This window comes from Eleutherodactylus coqui, chromosome 1 (genome assembly GCF_035609145.1).
Source record: "Eleutherodactylus coqui strain aEleCoq1 chromosome 1, aEleCoq1.hap1, whole genome shotgun sequence".
Lineage (NCBI taxonomy): Eukaryota > Metazoa > Chordata > Amphibia > Anura > Eleutherodactylidae > Eleutherodactylus > Eleutherodactylus coqui.
In genome coordinates, this window is record NC_089837.1 from 167,451,430 (window position 1) to 167,474,099 (window position 22,670).

The 22,670-nt window shown below is 47.2% G+C and overlaps 1 protein-coding gene across 1 annotated transcript in view; it reads left to right on the forward strand.

The window, feature by feature from the left end:
• Positions 1-243: 243 nt before the first annotated feature.
• The window catches only part of ARHGEF10 (Rho guanine nucleotide exchange factor 10), a 140,110-nt gene continuing 117,683 nt past the window's right edge, over positions 244-22,670 (forward strand). Inside the window, exon 1 of the mRNA XM_066603570.1 lies at positions 244-420. The gene's annotated coding sequence lies outside the window, so the exon portion shown is untranslated. The remainder of the gene's footprint in view (positions 421-22,670) is intronic.

A 22,670-nucleotide genomic window follows, 5' to 3' on the forward strand; every position in this document is an offset into this window, starting at 1 on the left:
TGCGCCCTGCCGGTCCGTGCTGGGGCAGGCTATGGCACTGACTGCATTCTCTCCGTTGAGGACCACACGATGGCCTCCTGTGATGCAGCGCTGACTACAGAGCACATCACTTCCTCCCCTGTTATCTCCAGTCCCGCTGACAGCTGTTGGGGAGAACGCCATGGGGCGGTCAGGTGACCAGCGAGGAATGCCGCTGCGCGTACAGTGTGTGTGGGGGCAGAGAGGCGCAGTTACCCCACTCCAGCCTCGGACTGACGCGCGCCTCAACCAATGGACAACGAGAGATTCCTGCTGTCAGCCAATCAGCTGCTCGCACCAGCCGGCGGACGCCTCGTACATCCCAGTTTGAAAAAATAGCAGAAAGAATGAGAAGAGTCGTCGGGCGGCCGTAGAGGAGCGGCGGGGTCTTCCTCCGGGATGGTGAGTCCCAGCTTACTGGGGTCAGTCACGGGTGTGTGGGGGGCTGCACTTACTGATGTGTGCGCCCTGCCGGTGCTGCTGGGAGTGATAATGGTGCTAATTAACTAATCACCAGTGAGAGTGAGCCCCGTCCACGGATACAGTGCAGTCAGCCTAAGGTTATTGGAGGTGTTCAGCTTTGTGGTCAAGCTGCCCTGCGCGCCGCGTCCCCGACAACCCTGCGGTGTGCGCCTCGTCCCCGACAACCCTGCGGTGTGCGCCTCGTCCCCGACAACCCTGCGGTGTGCGCCGCGTCTCCGACAAAAGCTTCCGGTGTGCGCCGCGTCTCCGACAAAACCTCGCGGTGTGCGCCTCGTCCCCGACAACCTCGCGGTGTGCGCTCTGTGTACCCGACAACCTCCCGGTGCGCCCTGTGTACCCGACAACCTCGCGGTGTGCGCTCTGTGTACCCGACAACCTCGCGGTGTGCGCTCTGTGTACCCGACAACCGCCCGGTGCGCCCTGTGTACCCGACAACCGCCCGGTGCGCCCTGTGTACCCGACAACCGCCCGGTGCGCCCTGTGTACCCGACAACCGCCCGGTGCGCCCTGTGTACCCGACAACCGCCCGGTGCGCCCTGTGTACCTGACAACCTCCTCCTGTGCACCTAGTGGGCTTAATGGGGTTTGCGGGACTCCACTATTGGTGGTCTGTCCTCAGGATGGGTCATCAGTAGTTGGTTTGCGGGGTCCTCCATGCAGGATTGCTGACGGTCAGCTGACTAAAGAGGCTACGGCCCTCAGATGTCCACCACGAGCTGTTCTCAGACCTGTCATGCCACGGTCTGTGGCCTGGGAGCTGCCATATAATGCGCTGCGTTGTGCCTGGTGCCCGAGCAGCCGCACTGAAAAGGGCTGTTAAGGACACCATGAATAGTGCTGCGCAGAGGAAGGAGGCCGCTGTACCAGCATGCTCTGCTGGAGATCTGGGGTTGTCAATTAGCAGAAATGCCCTGGTGGGATGTTCTCAGTGGATTAGGCCACTTGTGACTTAGGTGGGGATGGGATATTTGTTGGGGGCGTTCACATATTGCGCAGTTGTTGTGGACTTTTGGTGCGGTGTACAATGGTACTGAATGGGGTTTCATCACTCGGAGCGGCTTCTCGTCACGTTCTGCGGGGAGATTCCTTGCAATGAGCGTTCAATCTACGCCAAATTTCCTAACAGAGACAGGCGCGGATTTCATTGCAGATGTACTTTGGGTAAACTGATCCGGCGTGTGATCCCGCCCCACCTGGAGCGTCCTGCCGCTGTAGAACAACTTCCTTCACAGATCTCCTTGACTCTTCTGTGACCCTCATCCTGAATGTGCAGAGTATGTATCGCACACTTCACATAGCGGTCTTATCACCTGCATCTACTTCTCCAGCTCTGTGTGCCCGGTGACTGACCCCCTCATGGTAGGTGGAGCAGTGCAGCTTAAAGGGGTATTCACACACTTATACATTGACTAGTAATTATTAGGAAATTATAGTACCAGTGTTTCTGGTGGCGCAATGCGCCACACAGCTCTGCTACTTGCACATCATGCACACAGCTGTGGTACATGGGCGTGTGACAGACACACACAGCTGTGTTACATGCCATGCACCTGACAGACACAGCTCTGCTACATAACATGCGCGTCACAGACACTGCTTTGGTACATGACATGCGCCTGACAGACATAACATGCGCATGGTACAAACACAGCTCTGCTACATTATATGCACATGACAGACACAGCTGTGCCACAGTACATGCGCATGTTACAAACTCAGCTCTGCTACATGACATGCACGTCACAGACACAGCTTTGGTACATCGCATGTGCCTGACAGACATGACATGCGCATGTTACAAACACAGCTCTACTGCATTATATACGCGTGACAGACACAGCTGTGCTACAGTACAGGCGCATGTTTCAAACTCAGCTCTAATACATGACATGCGCGTCACAGACACAGCTTAGTTACATCACATGCGCCTGACAGACTTGACATGCGCATGGTACAAACACAGGTCTGCTACATTATATGCGCGTGACAGACACAGCTTTGGTACATGACATGCATGTCATGGCACAGACACAGCTCTGCTACATGACATTCACGTGACAGACATAGCTCTGCCACAGTACATGCGCATGTTACAAACTCAGCTGTGCTACATGACATGCGCGTCACAAACACAGCTGTGCTGCATGACATGTGCATGTTACAAACACAGCTCTGCTACATTATATACGCGTGACAGACACAACTGTGCATGTCACAAACACAGCTCTGCTACATGACATACATCCATGCTGACTATACACATTACACACACAGCACATTAGACAAACAGACAGCTTTACTACATTTCTGCAGACTGCACACATGACACACGCAAGTCCTGGATACAGTGATAAGCCCCTAGTCATGTGATCCCTGACTACACCCACACATGTGATCACATGACGGTGAAGTAATTACAGGTCCAGATAGCTTCTGTCAGCTTATCCAGTATACAGTACTACCAAACTCCAGAAGGGCTCCTCCCGCAGCAGTGACATCACCACAGGTGCTTCAGCCCGCTGGATCTCTGTGGTGGTGGTAGGTCGGTGTCTCCTGTCAGGACCGCTGAGTTGTGTCTGACATAATAACGGCTTAGTTGTATTCTTAGTTTGCTAGGACCTGCTATGATGGTGCCAGGGGGCAGGGCTATGATGCCACTAGGGGCAGAACATAAGAATCACTCACTCACATACTTGCATACTAACGGACAAGTGGTCGTAGTTTGATAACCCATCTTCTATGCAGTTTGTCTGCATGTTGAGGGATGGGGTATTTATACTTGCTCTCTTGTATCATTATATCAGTAAGTAATGTCCTCATGTCCACGGGTGAGTTGGGTTCCAGGGGCTGCCTCGGCATGAGGACATTACTTACCAGTACGGATGCGTGCGTGTCGTCTGTCTTCTCCTCCGTGCGTTTGGGTGGCCGGCCGGCATGCTCCCTACACATGCGCAGTGGAGACTTTTTTTTTGTAAATCTGCTTTCCCGCGGGACCTGGAGTGACAGTTCCGAGTGTGCAGCAGAACGGACGGCTTCCATTGACTTTAATGGAAGCCATCCCTGCGGGATTCGCAGCAAAATGGAGCATGCTGTGATTTGTTTTCCGGACTGGAAGGTCTGGAAAACAAACCCTCATGCTTTAATTAAGCTGCGGACGCCCATGATTGTCTATGGTCGGCTGGAACTCCGGAGTATCCGCATGGATTCTGGAATTCAAACCCGCCCGTGGACATGAGCCCTATGGCCGCTCTCTGTGATTTTTCTTGTTTATACTTTGTTCTGTGATTTTGTAATTAATATTATTTTAGGGACTCACAAGTAAACGAGGACCCTTGACGTGGGTTGTGAGCTTGTGTATATTGACCAAAATATTACCCAATACCTCATATTTATCGGCATTTTTACAGCAAGCAGTCTGCCTTTAAATGTTGAGGGATCTGGGGGGACAGTGCCAGGGTGGTCACTTCTGGGGTGCAGGTAGTAAGCCTGCATGGTGCACTACATGTATCAGTGGGACTGACACTCTCTGTATGCCTTATCTAAGTGCAAGTATACTAAGCAGCCCCCCATCAACTAGTCCATGTATATCAGTGAGTATACGGCCTGTTTCTGTGTTTTGCTTTCTTTTGGCTCATTATAGTAACTAGGCTATCCCCTCTTTCTATGTCGGCATCGGACATGAAGGGGCCGGCTTAGTTATTATGATGAATAGACACCCCGCACCTCAGCTATGACAACGGAGGCCACATTACCATGTGACCGCTTGTCGCTACTGAGCTGTCTATCCCCTTTACACTAATTTTACACATGAAAATGGCCTGATAGCGCATTTGGGTTCGCCCCATCATTTTAGGGAAGTAGCGATTTTTTTTTCCGGTGCGGCTGGCAGCTTTGCCGGGGGATCAGTAAATGTTTCCTATTGTTTTCAATTGGAAACCTCGCACCGCACCACACCTTGCACGCAGTGCAATGCTTTTGCCGGCCTCATTGAATACAATGGAAGAGGCGGTCCAGGGAACGCCCAAAGATAGGACATGCCGCGATTTTTTTCCCCGCACTGCAATGCCGGAAAAAGGTTGCTCATGTATATGACGCCATTCAAAAGAATTGGGTTCATATTCATGCAAGATATGTGCGTCTCGCAAAGCACACATGTTGTGTGAATTTCTTGGCCATGTGAAAGCGGCCTTCAAGTCTATGGGTGCTTAAAAAAGAAACAAAAAAAACCCAGCAAACGCACATTAGCATCCGTGTTCACCTACTGCGCTCCCTGTTTTTTATGGCTTGGGACAAAAATAACATCACTTGAGTCTTTTTTCGTATTTGTTTTTGCACGGATGACACACAGAAGTAACACGGATGTAAAATAAAAACTGCATATGTGCAACAAAAACGCATGTAACTCGCAGGCAGTGAAAACGGTGTATTTTTTTTACATCCGCCCGTGTGAATGAGCCCTTGGGCTCTGCTTCTTTCCCCCTCCCGTCTGCACATGCATTCTCTTGGGCTGCCACAGGCTGTTTGTGGCATCTCTGGATATAAGTTCTGGGGGTGAATGGCCTGGCACAGTTGTTTACAATGACAACAATGGCGGCTGTGATAAGTAATCCGTAGGAATGAGTGGCCGCTCATGGCAGACTGCGATCAGGTATTACTCCAGCATCATACGGTGCTGCTGATGACTTGTCCTCAGGGTAGATCTAAAGTGTCAGATTGTGGTTGTCCGACGCCCCCGCTGATCAGCTGCTTGCATGATTAAGACAAAGATTTTATTAACAGCCAGGCAGATGATAAAATAAAAAAAGAGAGCCTACTCGTCTTTGGCCCCATGAGACACAGCTGAGCGGCTCCCACTACCCCGTCCCCCGGCGCAGATTGTTGCCGGATGTCAGTTGACCGCTGCAACCAAACAGATGCTGCAGCGTCACCATTTCAACTCCTGGCGGCATCAGCGCTTGCATCCTGGAATGCCAAGAATTGGGAATGTTCATGCTGCAGCCTTTGATCGGTCGCTGCGGTCACCTGAGTTCCGACATCCATCTGCGCCTGGGGACGGGGCAGTGGAAGCAGCTCAGCTGGCTGCTGGGGGTCCGCATGTTGCACAGCGGCAGCACCTGGTATTACAGCTGAGCCCCACTTACTTGTAAACAAACGTTGCGGGCAGCATTGTGTGAACGTACCCTCGCGTAGTATAGGTAAAGGTAAAGTTCCCTGGTGCAAGCACCGAGTCATGACTGACTCTTAGGGTGGCAGACTGTTTTTGCAGGGTGGTTTGCCATTGCCTTCCCCCGTGATCTTTACCCCCCAGCAAGCTGGTACTCATTTTACCAATCTCGGAGGGATGGAAGGCTGAGTCAACCGTGAGACGTAAACCATGGGGGGATTGAACCCGCAACCTTAGGACTGCATTTCTGTGCCACACGGGGCCCTCAAGTAGTGTAACATGTTATAAAACAGTATTAGAACATTGTACAACATCACATTGTGCGTATGATCACGTGTGCATGACTTGGGGGTGCCAGGTCCATATTTCAGGGTATCACACACGTGGGCAATGTTATCTCTGAACGTGATGTCACAGGCCAGTGAACACTTCAAGCAGTTGATCGGTGGGGTGCCTGGAGTTGGACCCTAACCGATCTAATATTGATGACCTATCATAAGGCTAGTTCCCCACGTGTTGATTGCTATTTTGCCGCGAGAAAATCATGTCTTTCTTTCCCGCGTTTTAGAGCGTCAGACCTGCTTTTTCTTGCAAAATCATCGCTGCTGCTCTCGATTTTCTCACGCAATATTTTAAGTGAAAGTCAATAGGACTCTCTAATATTATAATTGCATTGCATCACAAGGTCTATGCATTGCGATGCAATAAAAAGGAGGCTTCATGGGGAAACATGGGAGATAAAAAAATCGCACATCGCCGAAAGATTTTTTTTGCTCTCGTAGCATTGCAGGAGTGAAAACATCGCAGATGGAAAGGAAAGCATTGTAAATCATTGGTTTCATAATCTGCTTTTTTATTGACTCTCGCATCAGGCCAAAATTTGTGCAGAAATCACATGCTTTACAAATAAAGGGAAAAAAATGGTGTTTTTTGTCTATGAAGGTGGCTCAGTGGTTAGCACTGCTGGGGTCTAGGTTTCAAATCCCATCAAGGAAAACATCTGCACAGACTTTGAAAAACTCCATACAGATGTTGTCCTTGATGAGCTCCAGCTCTAAAAAGGCAACAGGGCTACCAACCGAGCCACACTCATATTTTATGTTCTCTTTGTATTTATTCTTCTTGTTCTTCTCATCTTCTGGAGTAAAAGAGGACAGGTGTGGTGGCTCAGTTTCTAGTGCTGGAGTTGTAGGTTCAATTCTGACCAAGGGCAACATCTGGATGGAGTTTTTCGAATTCCATGCAGACGATACCCTTGATGGGATCTGAACCTAGAACCAGCACTGAAAGTTAACGGTGCTGACAGCAAGATGTTAATGAAGCTAATTTTTACCTCCATTGATTTTATGGGAATTGGCTGTTGCGATTTACAATAATTTTTGGAAATTCTGGACGGGACTATTTCACTAATCGTTCAACACTATCTATAAGCTTTATGGACACGATGTATGAAGGCAGACACTGTCCCTCTACCAATGTGTGCTTAGGGACAGAAGTGTGAGATATGGAGGGCTGGGGGCACATGGACAGCTATGGAGAGCATCCTGTGACCTCTTCCTCAGGACAGGCAGAGAAGAGTCACCTGCCGTGGAAGTAATTCCTGTGGGAAATGCACATGTGAGGGATGCAAATCTATTCATATACATTCCAGACATCTGCAGGTAGATGTGTAGTAGCCGTCACGCCTCACAATACAGGGGGGTCCACTGAGACCCCCCCCCCTGGATTTCTTCTATGGAAAGGGTCCTGTCCCTGTCCCTGTCGTTGTGTGGTGGGCTTTGTACAACTGGCATTGTGCTGTACCTGTGTTGGTGCTGATTCCTTCAATTGCCCCTCTTTTTGCAGTGTAGCAAGGAGTAGGGGACAGACGGAAGGGGTTTGTCCGCAGTATTGTATCCCGAGGAGTCCGTCTTGTGTGACACGGCTGCTTCTTTCCAATAACCGACTGGCCTCGGATGCCAGAAGTGCAGGACATTGTCCGGTGTGGTGGCTGTAATCTGCTATAGAAGCTATATCATGGTATGGTGCTAGGAGATTTGGGATAATTCTGCCATATCACTGGACGTTGTGTACTTTTGCAGCGTGGTTATCGTCCCAGTATGCTACTAATCCTTGGTATTAGCGTAGCGTGTAAACTACAAGAAAGTACAGCGGCTCATGTCCTAAACAACCAATGAAAGTGCTTACATTGGGATTATAGTTGTGGAGAGTAATAGAGGGTCATATAAATAAAACTGTCCATGGGAGACAGGGTAGCCGTATAGTGATATCATGGAAAAGTATCCATCTGGAAGTTTGAATGTGCAGCATTATTCTCTAGAACAGGGTTTCGCAAAGTGTGCCTGGCGGAGCCCTTATCAGGGGCTCAGAAGGAGAGTCTGGGTCCCAGCTCTACCCACCGCTGTAGCGATGTTGGGACAGATTGTACTGGGGAAATAAATGTCCAGGACCTGCGGTCGGCATAGCAATGCATATCGCATGAGCTGGCTCCGGTTATGTGATCCGCGTTGCAATGCCGACCGCAGGTCCTGGAGGTTCATTTCCTCAGTACAGGCTGTCCCAACACCGCTACAGCAGTGAGTTGAGTGGATCCAATGGCAGATTATAACAGGGACATATGTTAATTGTGCATGGGCTGCGGGTCTCACGCCTCCAGTGACATCAATAGAGGCCATCCATGCAGAACCCGCCGTAAAGTAGAGCATGCTGCAATTCTTTACCTTGCTGAGTACGTAATTCATATTTACGAGTATGAAGGAAAGTTTCAAAATGCATAGAGATGAGCGAACGTACTCGCCTCGGGTGTTTTTGGACACGAGCACCGCTTTTTCCGAGTAACTGACTACTCGGACGAAAACTAAAAGATTCAGGGGGCGCCGGGGGTGTGCAGGGGGGGGTTGCAGAGGGGAGTGGGGGGGGGGGGGGCAGAGAGAGAGCTCCCCCCTGTTCCCCACTGCTACCCCCAGCTGCACCACGCCGAATCTTTTCGTCCGAGTAGTCAGTTACTCGGACAAAAGCGGTGCTCGGGTCCAAAACCGCCCGGACCGAGTAAGTTTCACTCATCTCTAAAAATGCATACTTTTCAATTTTCTGTGTTTTTATCGTGCAAAAGCCGATTGCGGAATCTGCAGTACAAATCCGGTGTGTGACCGGCCTAACGCAAGTCCTAAAAGTAGGCAAAGACAACCAACAACATGTCGAAGAAAAAAGACCACTACAATACAACTGTGGATGGAACACGAAATCCTGTATTCCAGCAGTATGTGGGCGCAAGAAACTATTTTATAAAAAGCAATCCAAAAGGTCGTATGCCCTCCAGAATGGTAGTAATAGAAGCCACGGGATCCCCTGCAAAAAAGGACCCAACATACAGCTATACCCATGGAAAGAGTAAAGTTATGGTGGCAGAAAATGTGTTTTTTGTTTATTTTTTTGCTCTTTTTTTTTTTTAAAGATCCATTATTTCTTAAAAGTAGTATAGTAAAAACACTATAAATTTGGTATTGCCCCACAAGTTGCTCTTTTTTCCATACTTCCTGGCTCAGTTGGTTCACAGAAAAAGGGCTTGCTCCGCTTTTGCCTGGCAGCCGCTCGGGAAGTCATTCCATGCCGTACAGGTTCCTTCCATGTCTGAATGGCAGCAGGAAATGTCTGACCTATGCCACCTGGAGGAGCTGTGGGCAGAACGCTCAAGGGAAGCTGGCACATGTTTGTCGGGACGGCAGCCTTGGATAGACTTTGAGTCGTCTGTGGAGTTTTAGACCTTGTTCTACTAGAGTCCTAGGGGCTTGTGGTAAGACGCCACAATGATCTTGGACGCTTCCCTGGGGGGCTGGTGTTCTTAGTCAGGCACTAATTTCCCCTTATGATATAATTTTTTTTTTTTTCTCTAAATGATTTACTTATTTATTTTTTATTTTTTTTAAATTCTGCTCTCTTCTATGTTTTCTTCTTTCTTTCTGTTTACTTCCATAAACGGAAGACTTCCGTCTCCCATTTAAATTGTATAAATGTGATTGTCAGCCATCCTTTTCATTAGTTGGACCGTCGCCTGTGGATTAGCAGCTGCTTTCCTCACTGATGCTCTACTTCATGATAGCGAGGGGAAGCTATCTGCAGAATGTATATGTTACACGTTATATTCTGTATTGCTCTGCTTTAATATAGTCCTGCGGCACCCACTAGATAATGAATATTTTATGTGTAAAATTCAATAAAGACTTATTAAACATAAATTTGGTATTGACGTAACAGAATAAAGTTCTTGTGTAATTTTTGCCACCGTATGTACGCCATGAAGATGGGATACTAAATCCCCTCCCCGCCCCCACCCAACCAAAGATGGCGGAATTGTTTTTATTTTTTTCTTCCCATTTTACGTTTGAAATTTTGACATTTTTCAGCATACTATATGTTACATTAAATGGGAACATTGAAAAATACTAAAATGGGAAAAAAATGTCTGTCACTAAGAGGTTTAAAAGACTGATAGGGATGTAAGCTGTGAAACGGAGACCGAAGAAGTCTCAGCCTCCCGTATGGAGCCAGCAATGGGTGGGAAGTGTGAGAAGAGCCCCGCAGCTTGTGTTGTGTAGGCTTACATGAGTGCATGAGCAAAATTTGGAAAACTACTTGAAAGCAAAATCTGATGGAAGTCATATGATTCGAAATACGCAAAAATCCTATCTTGTGCTTTATGTGATGCGGGGCAGATGCCACCAGGTGTAGCGGCCTCTGCCCCCTGGTATTTCTCTGGATGTAACCCAATCTTGTATTCTGTAGTGACGTATCGGAGAAGCCGTGATATTCTTATGTGTGTTTCTTTCCTCCTTGTCTACTCAGTCAAGTTTGTTGTTCCCCCAATAATCGGTGATTGGGATGGGATGACCCCCTAAAAACTGGCAGGAAATGTAGAAGGTTGTGAAATCAAGTCAATTTATGTTGCAGAATTGAAGCCTTGAACTCCAAGGATGAGGTTCTGCAGGTGATTCGCACTTTATACCAGTTAGATGTGGATTTGCCCACTGTGAATTTCCTGCAGAATTGCTGCGGGTATTCTGTTGTTGAATGCCCGCAGTGATCTGGCTATACACGAACGGATCTGCATCCACGGTCGGCGCCTGCACCGTAGACCTGCAGCAAATACCGTCCATAGCATGCCATGGAAAAGCGCTTCTTCCTGCACACTCGCGGAATTCACTTGTGATTTACGCGGGCAAAGGAAAAATTACAGCATGTTCTATTTTAGTGGAGATTCCGCACAGACTGCTTCTATCAATGGAAGACGTCCAACCTGCAGCCCTTCCGCGTTTGAGATTGCGGAAAGGTCACAGATTCTGCGCCATTGCCTAGAGACGTCACGGTAAAAATAAACATTTAAAAAAACAAAAATCTGTACTGCACATGCCTGATGGCGGCTCACTGCAGCCTTCCACAGATAAAGAGGAAATATGACAGGTGTGAGCGGACGCTGGCTGCAATCGCGGCCGATTCCACTGCGGGCTCCCACATTCGGAATCCGACCCGTTCGGTCTAAGTGTGAAGGTACCACATTACAAACGTACCCCAACCCTACGTACTATTGGACAGGAGGACAATCCGGAGTTGTTGACCCGAGCCGTCCTATCTTAGTGACGTAGCTATATAATAGTGAAGTTCCGTCTCTGCAAAGACGTAAGTATAGGTGGGTGGCAAGAGCGTCTTACGCCGGTTACTAAGGGAACTGCGATGACAAATGTGTCATGTATTGTGTCCCCCTCTTCCTCTGACTCACCGTAGGCATCTGTGTTATTAGTATTTGTTTCCTCGATGTTTTAATGCAGCTTTTTTATTAATAATAGGTGAAGTAAATACAAAGTTAACTATAAGAAAGTTCAAGTAGTTAGTGCTGCCATTCTGTTAATGTACCGGCCTATCGAGTCCTCTAGAGCAGGGGGGGCACCGAGGGCCACTGCAGCATTATGGATGCCTTCAAAGGGCTAATTTACACCTGCTCCTGCTGTGGAAGAGAAAGGAAAGTCCCTGGATAGGTTCAAAATATTATTTTCCTCCTTTCAACCTACCATAGGTGCATCTTATATTTCAGTGTGTCTTCTAGAGTGAAAAATACTGTGTAGAGGTACCTTAAAACACTCCATTCAAACCCCTCCCAAATACTATAGTGTGCTGCGGGGGAATAGGGGACTCGGTACTGTGCTGTGGATGGGGGATAAATACTTCCGGACTCTTACATAAGCATACGGCTGATGGCAGTGTGCCAGTCTGCGGAACGGCCATATATTTTCGGTCCCCCTCCCTTGGCCATATCTGGCCTCCAGCTGCGGGGAAGTTCCAGCCATGGCCATAATTAATGGGCCAGTGAAGGTTCTGATTGGCTCAGGACCTCATAAAGGCACCTAGATCAGAATGGGTTACTTTCATGATCAGTAGGTCTGCAGCGATCAGCCACATTTATAGTAATTGGTATTATCTCCATTATGTAAAAAAAAATGGATCCTGTTCTGCTAAATAGAAAATGCTAATGAATACAGATGGAGGGAGAAAAAAAGAATAGATCATTTTTGCAGCTTGGAAGAAGAGTTGTTTGGTGGGGTGTTGGACCCGTGCCAATCTGACGACCTAAGTCCTGGAAACCCCCTTTAAGCCCGGCTGGATGAATGCGCTGACCATATATGTGTAGTCAGGTGGGGTGATCAGTCTTTGAAACCACAATGATAGTTGCCATCTTCTAGAATTGGCACTGCTGCTACAATTTCTGAAAACTAGTCTGAGCTGTTCCAGAAGTGGTTATATGGATGCAGAACTAATAATTCATCAATGTTCTCGTGAACTTCCGACCTGCCATTTAACTTTTAATTAAGGCGGGTGAGGTGGTATTTATCACATAACAATCCCTCCCTCTGTCTGCGTCCTCCCAAACTGGTGCTGGTCTCATCCATGTCCTCGTCGGGGACAAGTACACTACAGTCCATTCATTGCTCTACTTGCTCGTAGTTTACGTGTAATTAGTGTTACCGCTATTATTTTCTGCAGACCGTTTTCTGCGCGGTGGTGCAGCTCCTGGGGTGCATAGTTATGAAGGGGCATTTCAGGCAAGCTGGGCATAAAGTGGGGGTTTGGTTCTTGTGTCTGCCCTAGGGAAAGCTGGGTGGTAAATCCTGAGAGGCTGGTAGGGAGCAGTCGTCTTCAGCGAGCAGAGAGAGCGCTTTTTCATCTACGGAATACTTCTGCGATCTGCACCAAAATCCACAGCTATACATGCGGGGTATGGAGTGGAAATCCGCCGCAGCAGATTAAGCTACGTCTTTGCGTAGATGCGGAGTGCAGTTTGCGCCAGTAAATAACTCGCCGGTTTCCCTGCGAGTGTATGTGTGCACTATGTATCCGTTTTTGTGCTTTTGCTGCATGAGTGGCATCTGAGTGTAATCGGTTTTTCACGCTTCAAAAAAATAGAAAGTGTCCTAATTGTTGTCTTTTAAAACTCCCATTGAAGTCAATGGGTGCATGAAAAAGAACAGGGCGTGCACACATTCTATGCCAAGAGCGTGACATTTTTTTATCGCATGCCTTGACTTTAATAGGACATGCTGTGACACTAAGGCCCAATGTCAACGGGCATGCTCGGTGGAATCCTGCAGCGGTTTCCATTTGTGGCTGCAGCCATGAGGCCCAAAAGGACAGCATGCTCACCTGTCCGGACACTGCGGGTCTCCCCTCTGTCGCGGCCAGATCTTCTTTTTTCAGCATGGCGGATATCCTTGGCATGCCGGCACACTTTTTAAAAAAAAATCTCTTACTCTTCTACGGATCTGCGGCATAGCACAATGACTGCTGCGGGTGTGCTGCGTGTCTGAACAGCTTCCATTGACTTCCATAGAAGCCGCGGGAGCCATCTGGAAAATGGAGAATGCTGCAATTTCTTCCTGCACATGCGAATCACACACTGGGAAAAAAAATCACATCCGCATGCATTTATTTGCCCTGTGGATGCTAATGCATCCCTATGGGCTTCTGGAGCTGCGGATCTCCTGCGCGGGAGACATGCGCAGATTTTATAATTAAAATCCGCACGTGGACATTGGGCCTAACACAAACCATTAGGCTCAATGTCAACGGGGGGATTTGATTTGCAGATTCTGCGTGTGGCACCCACAAATGAAGCCACCCATTGGGAGGATGCCACTTGGGGATAATAAATCGCAGCATGCTCCATTTTACCGTGGATCTTGCGCACATGTGGCTCCATTCATCTGTACGGGAGCTTATGATCCGCAGTGCATCCGCAAATACATTTGCGGATGAACTGCAGATTTGAAGGTTAAAATTAGGGAGGTGGGGAAAAGGCTGGGAGGTGGGGTTGTAGATTTTTTTTTCTGCGCGGATGATCCGCAGTGCATCCACATACATTCATGTGAAAAAAAATTGCAATCCGCGATTTCCTGCAAGCAATAAAAATCAATTTAATGATTACTCGCAGTGCATCAGTGGTAAGGCTTGGTATTGCAGCCCATTGAAATGACTGAGAGCTTGACCTGCAATACCCAGCCTCACCACTGTAATAAGAACTGAGTTATGTGCTTCCTACAGAAATCAGTGTGCCAGCCTAATGAATATCTGATTGGTTGGGATTCCGGGTGATGGACCCCATCTATCTACTATTGGTGATCTGTCCTGAGGATTGCCTTTCAATAGTTTACAATTGTAGAATACCTCCAAATAATGGCCTTAAGGGGGCTGTGCCAGGATGGTAGAGACAGAGAATGGGACTTGTGGCAAGTAGCTGAATGTCCTGGGTCCCCTTCCTGACAGCACTAGCAAACAGCTGATTTTGCTGGAAAAAAAGCTGCAGACAGCCTCACCCTTCCCTGCAGCAGACGATGCGAGTGATATATAGTATTACATGAAGTCCTGAGTGGGGGGCCTTGATCTGTGATATCCTAATAAGGCATATGAACAGGGGAAGCCATCTTGGCACAACCCCTTTAATGACAGGTTCTGAGATATTTCCTAGGGGATGATATCTTTGGCAGCGCTGCATATTATGGCATTAATGATTTATGTCTTGTTCCACACCCAGCCCAGATAAATAATTCATTCTCATCATCAGGTTATGTTGGGCTAACAACTAGTATTCTCTGGAGTCTGCTGTAGAAGATATGCCTGAAGATAGCGGCGCGGCATACAGACTCATAGCCTCCAACTTGTCTAGATGGAAGACCCATTCTCACCAGTATCAGGCCCAATGTCCACGGGCAAATTTGATTTGTGGAAGCCGCGCGGAAGATCCGCAAATCGAGCCGCACTTAGAGCTGCATGGGCGTCCGCAAATGGATTAAAAGCATGCAGATTTGATCCGGGAAACAAATCCCAGCATGCTCCATCTTTCTGCAGATCCCGCAGGGACAGCTTCCATTGAAGTCGGTGGAAGCCGTCCAATCTGTGCACACTGCGGATCTGCGGAAAGCAGGTGATTTAAAAAAAGAAAAACCCGTTCTGTGCATGTCCGACGGCGAGCCGTGAGGGCCGTGCGCAGTACAGTGAACCCGGAAGTGGAGGGATCCACGCGGACAGCACTGTAAATAGGGCTCCCTGGCTGCAGGCACAGGTCGATTCCGTGCAGGATTCCCTACCCGAAATCTGTGCGTGCCGTAGACATGAGGCCTAAAGGCCTCCAGTCTCGATTCTCTGTTCTGTTTTTGGTTCAGAAAAACTGAATTAAAGGGGTTGTCTCGTGGCAGCAAGTGGGGTTAAGCACTTCTGTATGGCCAGATTAATGCACTTTGTAATATACATCGTGCATTAAATATGAGCGATACAGAAGTTATTCACTTACCTTCCCTGCGCTGGCGTCCCCGTCTCCATGGCCCCGTCTAACTTCAGCGTCTAATCTCCCGATTAGACGCGCTTGCGCAGAAGGGTCTTCTGCCTTCGGCTCTGTCCAACAGCAGCTGCGTTCTGGCTCTGCCCCCTTCTACGCGGCATCGCGTAGCTCCGCCCCGTCACGTGTGCCGATTCCAGCCTCCTGATTGGCTGGAATCGGCACACGTGACGGGGCGGAGCTATGCGATGACGCGTAGAAGGGGGCGGAGCCAGAACGCCGCTCCTGCTGGACAGAGCCGAAGGCAGAAGACCCTTCTGCGCAAGCGCGTCTAATCGGGAGATTAGACGCTGAAGTTAGACGGGGCCATGGAGACGGGGACGCCAGCGCAGGGAAGGTAAGTGAATAACTTCTGTATGGCTCATATTTACTGCACGATGTATATTACAAAGTGCATTAATATGGCCATACAGAAGTGCTTAACCCCACTTGCTGCCGCGAGACAACCCCTTTAAATTGGAGATTAACTTCTGTTTTATTTTTTCCTGCTATTGATTTGAATGGGGTTTAAAAGGAAAAAAAACGCAAACATTTTTGCTTTGCTTCCACTCCTTTAGGTTTCCATTTTTTTACAGGAACAAATAGCGCAGTCTGTAGCAAGTTAAACGCATTCTGTTTATTTATTTTTGAAAAGCCATAGAAGTTAGTGGGTGGGGGGACACCATTCATTTCCGTTTAAATTTAATGTTTCTGCTTTAAAACTGTACAGGTAGGCAGAATTATAACTGAAAGTCATAACGTTGGCCGGGACCCACGCTTGCACGGTCCGGAAGCCACCCAGGCACGGTCCGGAAGCCACCCAGGCACGGTCCGGAAGCCACCCTTTGATGGGCCGTAAGCCACCCATACATGTATATGGGAGTGGAACTGCAGATTTTGTTGTACAATTGCAGGCAGGTTTTCAGCCATTTTCAATTCCACATCAAAATCTTCAGGTAGTCTGTGGATTTTGGGGCAGAATTAACCGCGGCTTGTGCTGCTGCTTATTCCGTCCTGTGGAGGTAACTTTCTTTCTAAGGGCAGATTCAGCATAAACTTCTGAAAGCTACTAATCCCGGCATTTCCTCCAGGAAACGTTTGTTTCTAAATCACTTTAGGTTACAGCGGTATTCCAGCCAGCAGCATCTATCCCCCATCTGCTGAGTAGGTGATAAGTGCGGGGTCCACGGGGTTCAGAGTTGTGCGGACCCCCACCAGAGGGGGTGATCCCAGCTACCCCAGCCGCAGGGTTGTAGCTAGGAATAATTCGCAGTTGGTGGCACAGACTGAAGACGCGGTTTCCATATAAATTGCTTTGGTTAACTTCACTTTTTAGACTTGAATGCTGAATCCATCCATATAAAAAGGGGGGGTTTGGTGGGGTTTCTTGTTTTGTACTTTTGGGTGTCTGCAATGTTTTTATTCTGCAGTTGTTTTCTCATAGACTGTTCTATAAAATGCCTGAAAAGAATGAATGTCCATATGAAGGAAACGCCACCAAAGAAATGCATGAAATTCATGGTGTTCTGTTTATGTTTCTATGTTTGGATTCTATCATTATGTTTCTGGGATTTACAAACTGGGAAAAAGGCCACAAAACACTGTGTGAAGGAAACGTGTCATCAGAAAATAACCCAGTGTAGAAATCGAGTTTCTACATTAAAGAGGTTTTCCAGGACTTCAAAATAAAGTTAATAGGGCTTATAATGAATACCAATTGAATGCTCGCCTAGCCCGCCTGCTCCTCCAGCGCTGCAGCCCCAGTGCCTGCCACACGAACCTCGTTGAGCAGCCAAAATAGGTATTTAATTTTTATTCATTTTTAGCCCTTTTAACTCTATTTTCTAATCCCGTGAAACATTTTTAAACATGTTTTTAAAGGGGTTGTCCCGCGCCGAAACGGGTTTTTTTTTTTTTCAACCCCCCCCCCCGTTCGGCGCGAGACAACCCCGATGCAGGGAGGTAAAGAAAGCTCACCGGAGCGCTTACCTTAATCCCCGCGCTCCGGTGACTTCTCTACTCACCGCTGAAGATGGCCTCTTCCTCCGTGGACCGCAGCTCTTCTGTGCGGTCCACTGCCGATTCCAGCCTCCTGATTGGCTGGAATCGGCACGTGACGGGGCGGAGCTACACGGAGCTACACGGAGCCCCATAGAAGACTGCAGAAGACCCGGACTGCGCAAGCGCGGCTAATTTGGCCATCGGAGGCCAAAAATTAGTCGGCTCCATGGAGACGAGGACGCTAGCAACGGAGCAGGTAAGTAAAAAACTTTTTATAACTTCTGTATGGCTCATAATTAATGCACAATGTACATTACAAAGTGCATTATTATGGCCATACAGAAGTGTATAGACCCACTTGCTGCCTCGGGACATCTCCTTTAAATAAGATTTGGTAACTTTTTTTTTTATTTTTCATGTCACAATCTATGTTGAAAAACAATCCTAAAATCTATCACTTTTCAGCAGTCATCTCATTATCATCACAGGCAGGATTACAATGAAAGCTGACTCCATATAGATGGCAGAGGCTCAGCCATTCACAATACGTGATGGTCACAGCTTATCTCCACCCCCTCCCTGCACAGTGTCCTCTCCACGGGTCACAGAGCATATCTATAACACTCCTATAGAAGTCAGTGAGTCCCCTCCTGTCCATTTGGTCTGTAGCCCACGAGGCGGCTGTAAAGTGTATCTCTAAATGCTGCTCCGGCTTCGGGACAAATTCTGTCCTGGGACCAAAGCATGCAGGGTTATCAGACTTGTACTTTATCTTCTCTTCCTGGCCCTTCTTATCACTAGTTTAGTTTTTTAGGTGGCCAAAACAGTGGCCACCATCGTTATACTAGCAGAGCCTCTATAGTGCATTGGTAGTGTTAGGACTGCTCTGTCGTCCGCCAGCATTGCTCACATGATCAGTGCTCGCTAATCACAGAGCAATTCACAGCGCCTGTTAGATCACTAGAAAACAGCGGTTGCCATCATGGCCACCCACAAAGAGGCACCGAACCAACTTAACGGAGTGGTCCGGAAGCGAAAATAAAATACAGGTAAGATACCCCTTCAGACCCAGGACAGAATTTTGGCCCAAAACTGGAGGGTCGCTTTAACTGCAGCTCATATAGTGTCATAATGGGGAGGTAGCCCACTATTAATGATTGTAGAGAGATATTATATAATGTTATTCATTGAATGGCTGTGATTGGCCCATCAAGCGTCGGCTGTGATTGACTCATCAAGCGTCGACTGTGATTGGCTGCAGCTGCAGTCCTCAGCCAATCGCAGTAATCTCTTGGTAACCCACGTTACCAAGAAGAGAATGCTCTGTCAATGCTGAGGACAACACCGAGGACTGGCGGAGCAGCTGGAGAGCAGCGAGAGGGACGGTGCATCCTAGGTAAGTATTAATACAACCCCGAAAATAAGACACTGTGCCTCTTTTGGGGCAAAACTTAATATAAAACAGTGTCTTATTTTGGGGGAAACACGATATTACCTTGGTTAGTTATTCCTTTCTATCTGAAACTTCCTGGAGTCCTTTTCCTCAGGTGGGTCATGTGATCTCATTGTGACCACCTGAGATTCACTTAACGTTGTGTTCCTCTCAAAAAGTCAGTGTGATAGACCCTATTACACGAGTACTTGAGTGAGAGTCACAGCAACTCCTATCACAGTTACTGCTGGTGATTAGAGGCTCATGTCACACAGTTATAATAAAGGAAATGACAACTCCCTATCCCAATTGTACACTTGTGGTCTGTAGCTTATTTAGGTGACTATAGAATGTAGTGATAATTACAGTGTCCTCCCTGCTGGCAGAGATGGTACAGTCTCTAGATGTGATGTGCTGATGCATCATGGGATTGATAGCGCAGAATAGTGAAAGAGAAAGCAGGGACAAATGTCAACATAAAGATGGTGCCTGAGAAGCATCAGACAAGAGGTTGCCCTATATGGAAGTAACTGCAATATTTCTAGGCTATGTCCAGAATATGACAGGCAATCAGGTAAGGGGTGCAGTGATGGAAAAATGTGTTCACGCCATAGTGGCCCTTTAAACTTTGTGTACTGAGTTTGCATAATTTGCGCTGTCTAGGACTTTTGGCACCCACTTTCACCGTGTAGTCTACATTAAGAACTATCGATATCTGTTCTAGAAAGAAATAATCTGGAAAAAATGCAGTGAACATGTCCCATTCTACAATATCTGAGCAAGCAGAAATGTCTGGATGGGTGAGGTTCCCTAGGGAGAGGGTGGATTTTCCACATTACATCCCTAAGCTGGCTAAAATGTATGAGATGTGCAAGTTTATAGCTTGTTCAGGCAAGATTTTGCATGTATGTAATTTTCCGGCTACTTTAACTTAATGATGGAAACAGATGATATCATAGAGTATTCCATAGACTAGTATAGGGGTGAAATATATGAAAGTTGATTTCGGATAGTGTGGATCTTCATATGCTCCCTATTTGGGATTATACAGTATGGGAGCACCATGAGATCAGTTGGTATGTAAGTACTCTACATACAATCCATCTCCAAGTCTCCTCCAAGAGACCTTGTTTACTGTTTCCCAAATTTTCCCCCCAAACGTCTGTTCTGTATTTGTGCACTTAAAATAGAAAGAAAAGGATGTGAATTAATTTAAACAGCCCTTAAAATTGCATCAATGTGTGTTAGTCTAGTGGAATGTTTTCCTCTTGTTCCCATTTGTCTTCTGCAGAAGTATAGACATGCCTCAGGTGAATGCCCACCTCACCGTATTGTATGCTAATCCTTTATATTGGGGGCGGCTCACGTCTCTCCTTGCTTAGCTCTCATTGGCTGGGACTCAATGTTACGATTTGAATCAAGCCTCTGATTGGTTATGACACATTTTGTAGTAATTAACTAGTCAGATGAGAACTCTGCTGGCCACTTTCACATCGCACTTTTGCTTCCAGTCCCGGCTGCGTCTCGGATGTTATTCTTCTAAGTAGAGAATTCCATAAAGAACTAGGATGGAGTTTTACAGGGCTATCTAGCCTTTTAAAATTGATGATCTGTCCTTTGGATAGGCCATCAATATCTGATCGGGGTGTCCACCTCCTTCCATTGATCAGCTCATTGAAAGGGCCATGGCGCTCATGCTAGTGCCAGCAGATTCTTTGATGTTTACAACTGAGTACACTTCTGTGAGTACCCATAATGCCGTATGGATTACATGTAGTCTACATGGAGCGGATTCCCATTTTAATTAATGGGATATTTAGAAGATCAGGATTTGATAAGGAATCCACTGCAAAAATCCATGGTGTGAACATACCTTAAGAGCGGGAGTTTGCTCTCCAACCACCTATCAGAGTTTTGTATATCATGTAGGGGGGGCTTCTCCCCTGCCCAGTGCGGTTAAGGTGCGTTTGACACTGCACCAAAAAAACAGATTTGTAAGACTGTGCACGGTTTTGCGCTAATTTGTCATGGTTTCCAATTTGGTCATTGTAAAATCTGTAACCACATCAAACACCTTGACCAAATCTGAGGGAGATGGACACATCAATCAGGTGAAAACAGGGTTATTGTGGAAGGAGTGGGATGAATCTGCATTGGTGCCAAGGAGGGATCTGCCCATTGGATGGTTTGGTTCCAATTTACACACAGAGATTTGGGGGGCAGATAATGGACTAGAATAAAGGTTCGCATAGTTTGGTCTTTATTTCCCCCATCTGTAGGTAGGATTTATAGATGAGGGGAGAATGGGAGACAGACTCCCTTTAATCACACAGTTGGAATACAGCGCACTCCCAATGCACTCAGGGCTGAACATACACAAGTTAGACAGTTAAGCAGCAAGGTTTTATATACCCTTAAATTATGTGCATGTTCCTTAATGGGGCGACCAGAGCCTATTGTCTGTAGCCTATACAATGCTGGTGATGGTTAACATTTCTGCTCCACGGTACGATAGGACAATGCCAAACTCAATCCATTGTTAAAGTATGTGACAAATTTCTGCTGAACTTGTTTACTTCACGTAGGATGGAATATTCTGCAACAATGTAACAGAATATGCCGTCCTGGAATTCTGCACCAAAATCTGCAGGACTAGTGGTGGAACTCTGCCACTTTCAATTCCACATTCAAATCAGCATATTAGCAGATTTGGGGCTAAATATTTTGCAGGAGGGCATATTCCACAGCACTGTTTTAGAATATTCCGTTTCGTGTGAAAGGTCCCTAAAAGTCAGTTTTCTTGCTTAATATTTAATTGCATATATTCGGGCTCTCCTGTCTGCCTCTTTTTCAGGACTCGCTATTTAAGATTTATATCCTGGGTCTGTTAATATCAATTCTACCAATTCACCTTTTATATAGCGTGATGGGAGAACCCAAAAATCTACAAAGCATATAAACTGTTTTTGTTGCCATGTTTGGTTTACCCCTTTCCAATCCACTGTCTGACCTCTGAAGACATTATGGTTTAAGGCTGTACAGCTCTGATGTTGGAAGACGTCCGTCGGGGTTCTCTTACTGTATATTGCCAGCCTCTCTGCTGTCGGAGCCTATCCAATGTGTCACCTCATGCAGTACTGGCTTTAGCCAGCAGCTAGCGCCTTTGTATAATGTCAGAAAAAGAGTAAGCCCCCTAGGAAAACCAGGATACAAATTGGATTGGAAAGGGTTAAGTCATGTCCCATCTGCTGCACCCTTACCCACTGAGCTGCAGTGTAGTACTGCGTTGTGTAGTTCTCATGACTGCAGAATGTCATTTCAGCTTTGTGTGCAGGTGATTTTATGACTTTGGGGGTCTTCAGTAGAGCATAAGTGATGGCCCGAAGGCTTCAGCAGATCTAGGCCCTGTTCATAGCACATTTTGAGCTGTTCCTCAATGGTACATGTCAGGAGGCCTCTTGGTAGAAGGCTGTAACGTATCTCTCTACATAGGCATACAGCCATATTGGTTCTCCCCCTGAATACACCCAAACCCTCAGCTCCAGCCCAGCCATTACCAGCAGGGTCAGCAGCCCAGTACTATGGTCAGGATCGCCTACACCAGTGATGGGCAACCTTTTAAGCTCGGTGTGTCAAAATTCACCAAAAAAACGAGCATAACTCGGGTGGTGTGTCACTTCAAGAAAAAAACATAAATTTGCAATATTTATAGTTTA